This window comes from Equus asinus, chromosome 21 (genome assembly GCF_041296235.1).
Source record: "Equus asinus isolate D_3611 breed Donkey chromosome 21, EquAss-T2T_v2, whole genome shotgun sequence".
Lineage (NCBI taxonomy): Eukaryota > Metazoa > Chordata > Mammalia > Perissodactyla > Equidae > Equus > Equus asinus.
In genome coordinates, this window is record NC_091810.1 from 91,837,847 (window position 1) to 91,849,922 (window position 12,076).

At 36.8% G+C, this 12,076-nt stretch overlaps 1 long non-coding RNA gene across 1 annotated transcript in view; it reads right to left on the reverse strand.

Moving 5' to 3' along the window:
• Positions 1 to 258: 258 nt before the first annotated feature.
• LOC123279568 (uncharacterized) overlaps positions 259 to 12,076 on the reverse strand; it is a 274,829-nt gene continuing 263,011 nt past the window's right edge. Inside the window, exons 2-3 of the long non-coding RNA XR_011496654.1 lie at positions 9,677 to 9,759; positions 259 to 738 (exon numbers count right to left, since the gene is read on the reverse strand). This is a non-coding gene — a long non-coding RNA (uncharacterized lncRNA). The remainder of the gene's footprint in view (positions 739 to 9,676; positions 9,760 to 12,076) is intronic.

Here is a 12,076-nt window from a genome sequence, read left to right on the forward strand (position 1 = left end):
GTCAGTGTGTCAACCGAGACTTAGTGTTCACTACATTCTGCGAAAGTTGACAAAGGACTTCACTGCCTTTTGAGTATAAAAATTTAAGGCATAATTATCAGGCAACAAGACCTATGTGGCTATTGACACCTAAGAAAACATGAGCAATGTTCTTACACGGAACTTGCCAGAAATATTGAATGAATTTCACTTTGGCATGTAAGTATGATTATGCATCCTGGATTTTCAAAGTCACTGTCAATTTTCAAAATATATTTTAAATTCTTATATTTATTTATTAAACATTTAGTGAGTACTGGGTACTTTCCTAGGTTTACAGAAGTGAACAAAAACATGGCTCCTGCCTTCATGGAGCTTACAGTCAAGAAAGGAACAAGGATACTAAACAAATGAATAAGGTTACAAATGTTATTATTATAACAAAGCTTGGTAAGTGCAATAAAAGAAAAGAACAGGGTGATTTCCGTGAAAATGATTTATTCAATGTATAACTGTGATTTATTATCTGTAACTTTACAAGGCTTTATAAATAAATTCCCAAATCATAAAACAATTTCAATCATAAAATATATAAATTTCACTAAGGCTGACAAATGTATTCGACTCTGCCTAACTCCTCAAAAGATAAGAAACATTCAAAAGGTCCCAGAATGCTCTTCTAACCTTCTCTTTCTTCACTATGGCAAGTATCAGTGGTTTTCTCTGAGCAGCTGAATTTCCGGAGGGTCTGCCAAAGACCTAAAAATCACAGAGACTTGAGTTAGAGCAACAGAGATGACACAAAAATATTGATTCAGGTACCTTAAATCCTCTCTGGAATAAAAATGGAAATTATATATATAGTAATATGTAATATAGTGTGTGTGCTATTGGAGATATGTATATATACAATGTGTGTGTGTATGTATATATATATATAAGTATATATATATATCTCCACTTCCATATATATAGTTAGATACTCTTCAATTTCAAACATGTTGATTTGGTATCACATTTCTCATTACACCTGGTAGAGAACTACAAATGATATCAAAAATGAAAAGATATGAAGTGTCTATGTGATAAAAAGAGTGTCTGAGGTGTTTTTGGTTTTGTTTTCTGTTTCTCCACAGCTATATAAATGTGTGTGTCCTCTCCAGGGGATATTCTTAGTCTTACCATACTTAATTTCAGCCATGATAGTAATTACTATCTTTTGCATTATTTACCCAGAATACTTCCTCTCCCCTTAACTCATTCATTTCTTTCATAATTCCTGGTTCCCCCAACCCCTTACCTCTATGCTTCGGCTCCTCATGCCTGTTTCCTACCTCCCTTATTCTCTGATGTTGGAGGCATGCTTCTCATGTTGTGATCCTCAGAACACACAAATCTAAAACAGACCTAGAACTCAATCTCCTTCCACCAAAGAGCCCAGGAAGAGGAAATTGCCAGATTATTTAACAATGAAATGTTTGCTGTTAGTGCCATCGATGGGATTCCAACTCCTACTCACCCTGTGGACAGCAGAGCAGAACCCTGGCCGTTTTTTGGCGCCGCCCTCTCACCTTCTGGTGCTGTATCAGACAATGCTCCACAGCTATCACAGGGTTTTCATGGCCAATTTGGGGGGAAGCAGGGTGGCCAGGGCCAGGTCATTCTTCCTAGTCTTAGTGCAGAATCTCTTCTGAAATCTGTCCACCACTGGTTACCCTGTACCAGTGGCATAGCTTTCTGCATCACAGCAACTGCCACAGTAGGACAACCCACAGACAGGTGATGTGGTTCCCTGACCAGGAAACAAACCCCAGGCTACGGCGGTGAGAGTGAGAGTGTCCAGTCTTAACCACTAGACCTGGCTACAATGACAGGCACCTACCCATATTTAATAAGGAACTAGGTCAAGTAAAGTGGTCCTTCTACATGGTCAACACCTGAACTTTTCTTTTTCCTCTTTTCACTTTTTTTAAAGTTTTATTGAGATATAATTGACATAATATGTATGAGTTTTAGCAGTATAATATGATTTTATTCTTGTATATATTGCAAAATATATGCCACAATAAATTTAGTTAAAATCCATCACCACACAGAATCACAAATTTTTCCTGTGATGAGAACTTTAAGATCTCTCTTAGCAACTTCCAAATTACAATACAGTATTGTTAACTTTAGTCATTGTGCTGTACATTACATCCAAGAACTTATTAACTAATCTTATAACTGGAAGTTTGTACCTTTTTAACACCTTCACCCATTTCGCCCACTCTCACACACCACATCTGGCAACCATCAATCTGTTCTCTGTATCTATGAGTTTGGTGTTTTTAGATTCAACATACAAATGAAATCATACAGTATTTGTCTTTCAGTGTCTGACACATTTCACTTAGCATAATGCCCTCAAGGTCCATCCATGTTGTTGCAAATGGCAGAATTTTCTTCATTTATGGCTGAATAACATTCTATTTCATATATATATATACACACAAACACACACATACCACATTTTCTTTACCCATTCATCCATTGATGGACACTTAGGTTGCATCCATATCTTGGCTATTATAAATGATGCTGCAATGAACATGAGGGTGCTGATACCTTTTCAAGATAGAGATTTTGTTTCCTTTGGATATATACCCCAAAGTGAAATTCCCAGATCTATTTTTAATTTTTTGAGGAACTTCCATACTGTTTTCTGTAGTGTCTGCACCAATTAACAGTCCCAGGAACAGTGCCCATGGAGTCTCTTTTCTCCACATCCTAGCCAATGCTCCTCTCTTGTCTTTTTGACGATAATCATTCTAACAGGCGTGAGGTTATATCTCATTGTGGTTTTGCTTTGCATTTCCCTGATGACTAGTGATTTCAGCACCTTTTCTATAAATCTGTTGTCCATCTGTATGTCTTCTTTGGAAAAACGTCTATTCAGTTCCTCTGTCCATTTTTTAATGGATTTTTTTTTGCTATTAAGTTGTATACGTTCTTTATATATTCTGGATATTAACCCTTATCAGATATGATTTGCAAATATTTTCTCCTATTCTGTAGGTTACCTTTTCATTGTGTTGGTTTCTTTGCCTGTGTAGAGGCTTTTTAGCTTGATGTAGTCTCTGTTGTTTGTTTTTGCTTTCATTGCTTTTGCTGTTGGTGTCAAATCCAAAAACTCACTGCCAACACCAATGTCAAGGAGCTTACCCCTATGTTTTCTTCTAGGAGCTTTATAGTTTCAGGTCTTATGTTCAAGTCTTTAATTCAAATTGAGTTGTTTTTGTGTATGGTGAAAGATAGTGGTCCAGTTTCATTCTTTTGTGTGTGGCTGTCCAGTTTTTCCAACACCGTTTCTTGAAAAGGCTATTATTTCCCCATGTATATTCCTGGCTCCTTTGTCATAAATTAATTGAGCATATATGCGTGAGTTTATTTCTGGACTCTCTATTCTGTTCTATTTATCTGTGTGTCTATTTTTATGCCAATACCATACTATTTTGATTACTATAGCTTTGTAATATGGTTTGAAATCAGGAATTGTGATGCTTTCAGCTTTGTTTTTCTTTCTCAAGATTACTTTGCCTATTCAGTCTTTTGTGGTTCCATATGAATTTTAGGATTGTTTCTTCTATTTCTTTAAAAAAAATGCATTGGAATGTTGACAGAGATTTCATGGAATCTGTAGATTGCTTTGGATAGTATCAACATTTTAACAATATTCTTTCAATCCATGAACATGAAATATCTTTTGATTTATTTGTGTCTTCTTCAATTTCTTTCAATTCATTTTCAATTTCAATGTCTTATAGTTTTCAATGTACTGGTCTTTCACTTCCTTGGTTAAAGTTATTCCTAGGTATTTTATTCTTTTGGTGCTATTGTAAATGATATTATTTTCTTAATTTCTCTTATAGTTTGGCATAGTATATAGAAATGCAACTGCTTTTCGTATGAATATTTTGTATCCTGAAACTTTACTGAATTCATTTACTAGTTCTAACAATTGTTTGGTGGAGTCTTTAGGGTTTTCTATATATAATATGTCATCTGCAAATAAAGACAGTTTTACTTCTTCCTTTCTGATTTGTATGCCTTTTATTTCTCGCCTAATTGCTCTGGCTAGGACTTCCAGGGCTATGTTGAATAAAAGTGGTGAGGGGGGCATCCTTATCTTCTTCCTGATCTTAGTTTTTCACTGTTGCGTATGATGTCAGCTGTGGGCTTGTCGTATATGTCCTTTATGATGTTGAGGTACATTCCTTCTATACCCACTTTTTTGACAGTTTTTATTATGAATCGATGTTGAATTTTGTCAAATGCTTTTTCTATGTCTATTGAGACGATCATATGATTTTCATCCTTCATTTTGTCAATGTTGTTTATCATGTTGATTGATTTGCAGATACCGAACCATTCTTGCAATAAATCTGTGGAATAAATCCCACTTGATCGTGGTATATGATCCTCTTAATGTATTGTTGAATTAGGTTTGCTAATATTTTGTTGAGGATTTTTGTATCATATGTTCATCAGGGATATTGGCCTGTGATTTTCTTTTCTCATAGCATCCTTGTCTGGTTTTGATATTAGGGTAAGGTTGGCCGCATAAAATGATTTTGGAAGTGTACCCTTTTCTTCTTTTTGGAAGAGTTTGGAAAGGACTGGTAATAATTCTTCTCTAGTTGCTTGTGAGAATTCACCAGTGAAGCCATCTGGTCCTAGATTTTTGGTTTTTGAGAGGTTTTTGATAACTGATTCCACCTCCTTAGTAGTGCTCAATCTGTTCAGATTTTCTATTTCTTCATGATTTACATATCTTAGTAGTTTGTATGTTTCTAGGAATACGTAAATTTCTTCTAGGTTGCCCAGTTTATTGGTGTATATCATTCATAGTAGTCTGTTATGATCCTTTTTATTTCTGTGGTACCAGTTGTAGTGTCTCCTATTTCTAATTTTATTAGAATCCTTTTTCTTGGTGAGTCTAGCTCAAGTTTTGTCTATTTTGTTTGTCTTTTCAAAAAACCACTCTTAGCTTCATTGATCTTTTCTATTGTCTCTTTATTCTGTTTATTTCCTCTCTGATCTTTATTTCTTTCCTTCTACTAACTTGGGGCTTCATTTGTTCTTCTTTTTTACACTTCCTTAAAGTGTAAAGTTAGGTTGAGATCTTTATTTCTTGATATAGGCATTTGTTGCTATGAACTTCCCTCTTAGAACTGTTTTTGCTGCATCCCATAAGTTTTGGTGTGTTGTATTTCCATTTTTGTTTGTCTCAAGATATTTTTTCATTCTCTTTGGTTTCTTCTTTGACCTATTGGTTTTACAGTTTTATATTTAATCTTCAAATAACTGTGAATTTTCCAGTTTTCTTCTTGTGATTGATTTCTGGTTTCATAGCATTATAGCTGGAAAAGGTGCTTGATATAACTTCAGTATTTTAAAATTTATTAAGACTTGTTTTGTGACCTAACCTAGGATCTATCCTGGAGAATGTTCCATGTGCACTTGGAAGAATGCGTATTCTGCCGTATTGGAATGCATGTTCTGCAAATGTCTGTTAAGTCTATGTGGTCTAACATGCAGTTTATTCTGTCTGGATGACTGATCCATTGTTGCAAATGGATTTTCAAGTCCCCTACTATTTTTGTACGGCTGTCTATTCCTCTCTTCAGATCTGTTAATGTTTGGTTTATATATCTAGTTGCCCCTATGTTGGGTGCATAAGTATTTACAAATGTTATATTCTCTTGCCAGATTGACCTCTTTATCATTAGGTAATGACCTCCTTTGTCTCTTATTACAGTCTTTGGCTTAAAGTCTATTTTGTCTGACATAAATAAAGCTACTCCTGCTTTCTTTCATTTTCCTTTTGCATGGAATATCTCTTTCCATCTCTTCACTTTCAATCTGTGTGTATCCTTAAAGCTGAAGTGAGTCTCTTGTAGCAGCCTATTGTAGGGTTATTTATTCATCCATTCAGCCACTCTATGTCTTTTGATTGGAGAATTTAGTCAATTTATATTTTAAGTAATTATTAATAGATAAGGACTTCCTATTGCTATTTTGTTAATTGCTTTCTGGATATTTTGCAGTTCCTTTGTTTCTTCTTATTTTGCTCTCTTCCTTTGTGATTTGATGATTTTCTACAGTGGTATGCTTAGATCCTACTTTCTTTACCTTTTTTGTATCTATTATAGGTTTTTGCTTTGTGGTTACCATGGAGGTTATATAAAATATCTTGTATTTACAATAGTCTGTTTTAAGCTGATAACTTACATTTGAATGTATATTAAAACTGTAGCTTTTTACTCTCTCCCTTCCACATTTTTTTGGTCACAATTTACATCTTTTTGTCCTATGTATTCATTAACAAATTATTGTAGTTATAATTTTATTACTTTTGTCTTTTCATCTTCATACTAGATTTAAAAGTGATGTCCCCACCATCATTATAGTATTCTGAAATTAGCTATATATTTACTTTTACTATTGAGATTTTTACTCTCAATATTTTCCTTTTCCTAATTAGCATGCTTTTGTTTCAACTTGAAGAATTCCCTCTACCATTTCCTGTAAGGCCAATCTAGTGGTGATGGGAACTCCTTCAGTTTTTGCTGATCTGGAAAACTCTTTTTCTCTCCTTCAATTCTAAAGCACAGCTTTTCCAAATAGAGTATTCTTTGCTGGCAGTTTTCTTTTTTCAGCACTTTGTGGACCAGAAAACAGTTGCTTGATATATTTAAAGTTTCAGTTAAAAAACATGCTGATAGTCTTATGGGGGTTCTGTGGTACATAATTTTTTTCTCTCTCTCTTGCTGCTTTTAAGATTCTTTCCTTGTCTTCAACCTTGGCAATTTAATTATAATGTGTCTTAGTATAGGTCTCTTTGAATTCATCTTATTTGGCACTCTCTGGACTTTCTTTCCCCTGGCTAGGGAAGTTCTCAGCTATTATTTCCTTAAATAACCTTTCTACCTCTTCTAGGAGCCCTATAATGCAAATATCGGTCCACTTGATGATGTCCATAAGTCCCTTAAGCTATCTTTACCCTATTTCATTTTTTTGTTCCTCTGATTGGATGAATTCCACTGCCCTGTCTTTGAGTTCACTTATCCTTTCTTCAGTTTCATCTAGTCTGATGTTTAATCTCCCTATTGGATTTTTCAGTTTAGTTATTATGCTCTTCAGCTCTATGATTTCTGTTTGGTACTTTATTTTCTCTTTGTTGAAATTTTCACTTTGTTTATGCATTGTTCTCTTGGCCTCAATGAGTATCTTTCTGATCATTACTTTGAACTGTTTATCAAATAAGTCACTTGACTCTATTAAGATCTATTTCTGAGGTTTTATCAGCTTCTTTCATTTGGAACATAATCCCTTTGTTTCTTCATTTTCCTTGTCTCTCTAGTTGGTTTCTGTGTATTAGATAAAACAGCCATTTCTCCTGGTCTTGAAGGAGTGGTGTCATGTAGGAAATGAACCTTATTGTTCAACCTGGCCCTAGCTCTTGGTTGTCTTTCAAACCTGTGTTTTTCTAAGCAGGCTTCTTTGTTCTCAGTTTGCCTCCCAGTAGTTGTGAATATGCCAATGCCTATCAGTGTCCCAAAGGAGAGAATCTTAGTCAGCACCTAGATGCAGGCTAATTGCAAGCAGGACCCCAGGCAGTAGCTTTTAATGTATGTAAATAGACACCTTTCAAGGAAAGACTGGGAGAAGGGTGCCTCTATCCACTTCCTCTGTGCCAAGTCTGGGGGAGACAGCGGCCATGAACTTTGTTTTTGTTTGCCACAGTCCCACAAAACCCACCAACATAAGTCCCTCTGGTCATTAGAATCAGGGTATCAAGTCCTCTGGGCTGCAGCCACAAAAGGTGTGGTGCCAGACATGCACTCAATCTCCCTTCATGGAAACAATACAACCCATTTTAATGTGTTTTTTCTTCATTCACCTGATGTGTAAGAGTCACTCAGCTAGTTTCTTGATTTCTTTCAAAAGGAATTATTCCATATATAGCTGTAGATTCAGTGTGTCTGTGGGAGGAGGTGAGTTCAGGAGCCTGCCACGTTGCCACCTTGAACAGGAACCCCTGCTCTGAGCATCATGAGGGCAGAAATGTTATTTGTTGGGGCTTGAGAGTGCAATGAGTCATATCCCTCTTCTTACCACTTATGACGCTTTCCATATACTCTGTCTTCCTTCTTGACACTGTAAGTAAACTGCCCATGCTCCTCTCCAAATGCAATGCTGTCCCTTACTCACAAGAGCTCGTTCTCTCTCACTCAAAAACAATGGCAGGAGCAGTGCCTTTAAGCAGGAGAGAGAAGGCAGGAGCAGTGCTTTTGAGCTGAATTTTTCTTATTAAGATGAATAGAACAAAGAAGAAATAATGTATGAGCCTTCTCTGGAAAAGTTTCCCTTAGATGGTAGAAGAAATGAAGGCTCGCTGCTGTGAGATACAGATGGATAATGGTAATAAATCAAACTATAGAAATGTTTAATTCATTCACATAATTCAAAAATATCAGTACTTATTGATACCTAATAAAATGGCAGGCACTGAGCAGGTACTGGGCATACAGTTTTGAATGGCACAATACAGTTCTGGCTTTCACAGTGCTTACAGTCCAATGGGATGAATGGAGAGTAGAAAACAACAACAATTAGTTTTAAATTTATCGTGGTATTAGGAGAGAGAAAAGAACATGTCATTATGGAGAATAATGGGGTGGGAGCTACTTCAATAGGGTATTCAGAACATTCTCCCCCATTTTAGTTAAGATGTTGTGCCCTACCTACTGAGAAGAAATTAGCACAGCAACTTCCCCTTCCCTCATGGCTCTAGTGAGACCCCAATATCTCCTCTGAAACACTTCATTTCCAACTCTCTAGAACCAAAGCAAAGTTTCCCATACCTTTTAGAGCCTGTTTTTTCCACTTATTTCAGTTGTTGGGTCTGACCCCGCCCTGGAGGGTAGGTCCTATGCCAGGTCCTTTTTTGTTAATAGATTATAAACCCCAATCTCCTACTGTGCAAATACTTCAGGTCTGCAATTTTAGCTTTTAAGAACATTCTTCCACCCACACTAATTATTTGACAAAGTGGCAGCACTGACATTTTGGGAAAGATAATCCTTGTTGTGGGGGCTGTCTTAAGCCTTGTAGGACTTTTAGCAGCATCCCTGGCGCCTACCCACTAGATGCCAGTAGCTCCTGCCCCCAAGTTGTGACAATCAGAAATGTCTCCAGACATGCCAAATGGACCCTGGAGTTGGGGGCAAAAGTACCCCGCCCCCCCAGCTCCAGGTTGAGAACCACTGATTTAGCACTTCGCTATTCCACTGCTAGGTAGAAATGCAACTCTAATTAGGGATTTAAACTACACAGGAGAGATTCTCCCTGAGTTTTGTGTAGAGTACAGAGTTTAAGGCCTCATGGTAATTAACATTCAACAATTTTTGTTGCTCATTTATCAAAACTATACCCTCATTAAAACAGCCAAATTTAAATATTGAAAAAATAAAATGCATCGGAGCACTGGGGCAAGTGTTTAAATAAACACACCTGAAGGCACATCCCTATCCTGTCAGGGGACATGGCCTGACATCAGCACAGGCTGGCATCTTGGCCACTCTGCTTAATTTCCCTCAGCTGCTGCAGCCTCTCCCGTTTCAAAAGAGAACATTCTAACTGTGCTCCTCACCACCAGTCAATGAGGAAGATCATTCTGCTGGCTCTATTTCTTAGTTCCACGTCTTCAACACTTTTGATTTCAAATGGATGAAGCTGAAAGAGAAAGGAAAACAGAAGAAGTTGAAAGATGGCTCCAGAGTTTATCCTGGGATTACTCCTGTTAGGGATGTAACTTCCCACAGAAACCAAGGAGTAGAGAAAGCTCTTCCGATTTGTGCTTCAGCAAAATTAGTTAAATAATTTGCATATAATGCTTAATGAATAAGCTCTTCACACACTGTCCCAGCAGCACTTAGCAACCTGGAACTTCTGCTAACTCTCATAGTAAAATCTTCAAAAGCTGCCACTTACACTATTTTGACAAGATTTTAGACCATGGATTTACATTAAAAAGTATAATGAATATTTAAAATTATATAACACTCAGGGCAAATTTTTTAGAAAACAACTAAATTTTTATGTTTAAAATGTTCTGCATGTGGATTGTAAAATGGTATAACCATTTTTCAAAACTGTTTGGCTATTTTTTATAAAGTCAGATTAAATCAACTCTATGTCCAGCATTTCTACTCCGAGATATCTATCCAACCAAAATGCAAGCATACATCCACAAAAAGACTCACACAATAATGACCATAGCAACCTATTTGTAACAGCCTAAAACTGGAAACAACCCAAATGTCTATCATCGGAAGAATGATAAACTAAGCATGGTCTATACATACCAGGGAATGCTATCTAGCAATAAAAAGGAACAAACTAGCGAGACATGCAGCATAATGTAATATGTCTATTGCAGACATTATGCTGAGAAAAAGCTAAACAAAGTCATTTATACAAAACTCTAGGCAGACAAAACTAATCTATGGTATAGAAGTCGGAAAATTGGACATAGAATTTTCTAGGGTAATGGAAATATTCCATATCTTGTTTTGTAAACAAATCTCAGTGTGGGTTTCTTTTCAGTTTAAAAAATCCATGGCAAAAGAGGAAGCTCACCAAAAAGCAAACAAAAAACCTGCCAAATCTTTACATGCTTAGGACCTAAAGTTTCTATATCAATCGAAGACAACTTACCCATTTCTGAAGAAAATACAAAGTACTAAGGAAATAGTTATTGGGTATCTATTAAATGGAAATCAAAGAATTGGGTAGTAGAAGGACAGAAACATTATGATGAGATGGTGAGGGGAGGAGGAAAAGAACCCAAGTTTGTACCTGGCCCCGCCTTAATTTCTCCATCTTATCAGCTTGCTCCCACCACAGCACTGCCTGCCAGGGAGCACCGTTATTCCACTTCTAGGAATACAGTATGGAAATGCCTAATTCTTCCATTTCAGCATTACCAAAGGTAGTTCGGAGACTCAAAATTAACTTACAAAAAAAGGGAAAAATCTTAAATCATAAGGTAAATAAAGAAAAACAGAGAAAAATAGTTTAACTTGTAAAATGGAAAGTGTACTGTTGGCACATTAAAAAAAAAAATCAGTAATTGTCATGAAAATTTTGGTATGAAAAGATACCTCCCAAATGTTTACTCCATATGTCTACATTAGTGAACTGCAACATTATCCAACCTGATGCTCAAGACAGAAATGGGATGGATCCTAGATTCTATTCTCTCCCTCACTTTCTCTTACTGTATTGCTTTCCTGTACACATCGCTCATCAGTTAGGTACTTTTTAAATCTTTCTGAACCCATCTTTTCTTCCCCATTTCTACTGTTATTTCTGTGTATGTCCAAGTGTGTGACTATGTGAATGTTTCACGCCCCCATCATGTCTTATCTAGACTAATGCAATAGCCTGCTTCCAGGCTCATTGTCTCATCCCACCCCCTCCTCTTGCCAGTGTATTGCCAGAATGAACTTTCTAAAGGGCAAATCTGACCTTGTTATTCTCACAGTGAAGTTCTCAGTCTTTCTACAGCCTTGAGATTATAGCCAACAAGTCGTTAACCTGCCCTCAAGGCCCTTTGTAATGTTTGTCCTTGCAAGGTCTCTAGCATTTCCCAGTCTTCTCCACTCATTCCTAAATATTTATGTTTGGGGAGCGTTTAGAGGAGTCTGTGCAGAGTATGGGGAGAGCACACACCAGGTGGTCAGGAAGGCTTCGTAGAGGAAGCTTGGGGTTGGGGGGGGTGGTAGATGCTTCCCAAACAGGCAACAGGAGAAGTGCATTTCTAGGAAGGGAGCTGGATGAGCAGGGACAGATGCACAAGCTGAGGAACCAGGACACAGCTCGGCAGAGCTGAGGTTTATGATTCAATATGTGGGTCATGGGAGAGGAAAAATTTGAAGTAAGGAAAGAGTTCAAGGGTAAAACCCTAGAAATATTTGTATGCCAAAGTAAGGAATTTGAATTTGAAACATGGAGAGGTCATCATCATTCTACTAACAATGATGCAGGC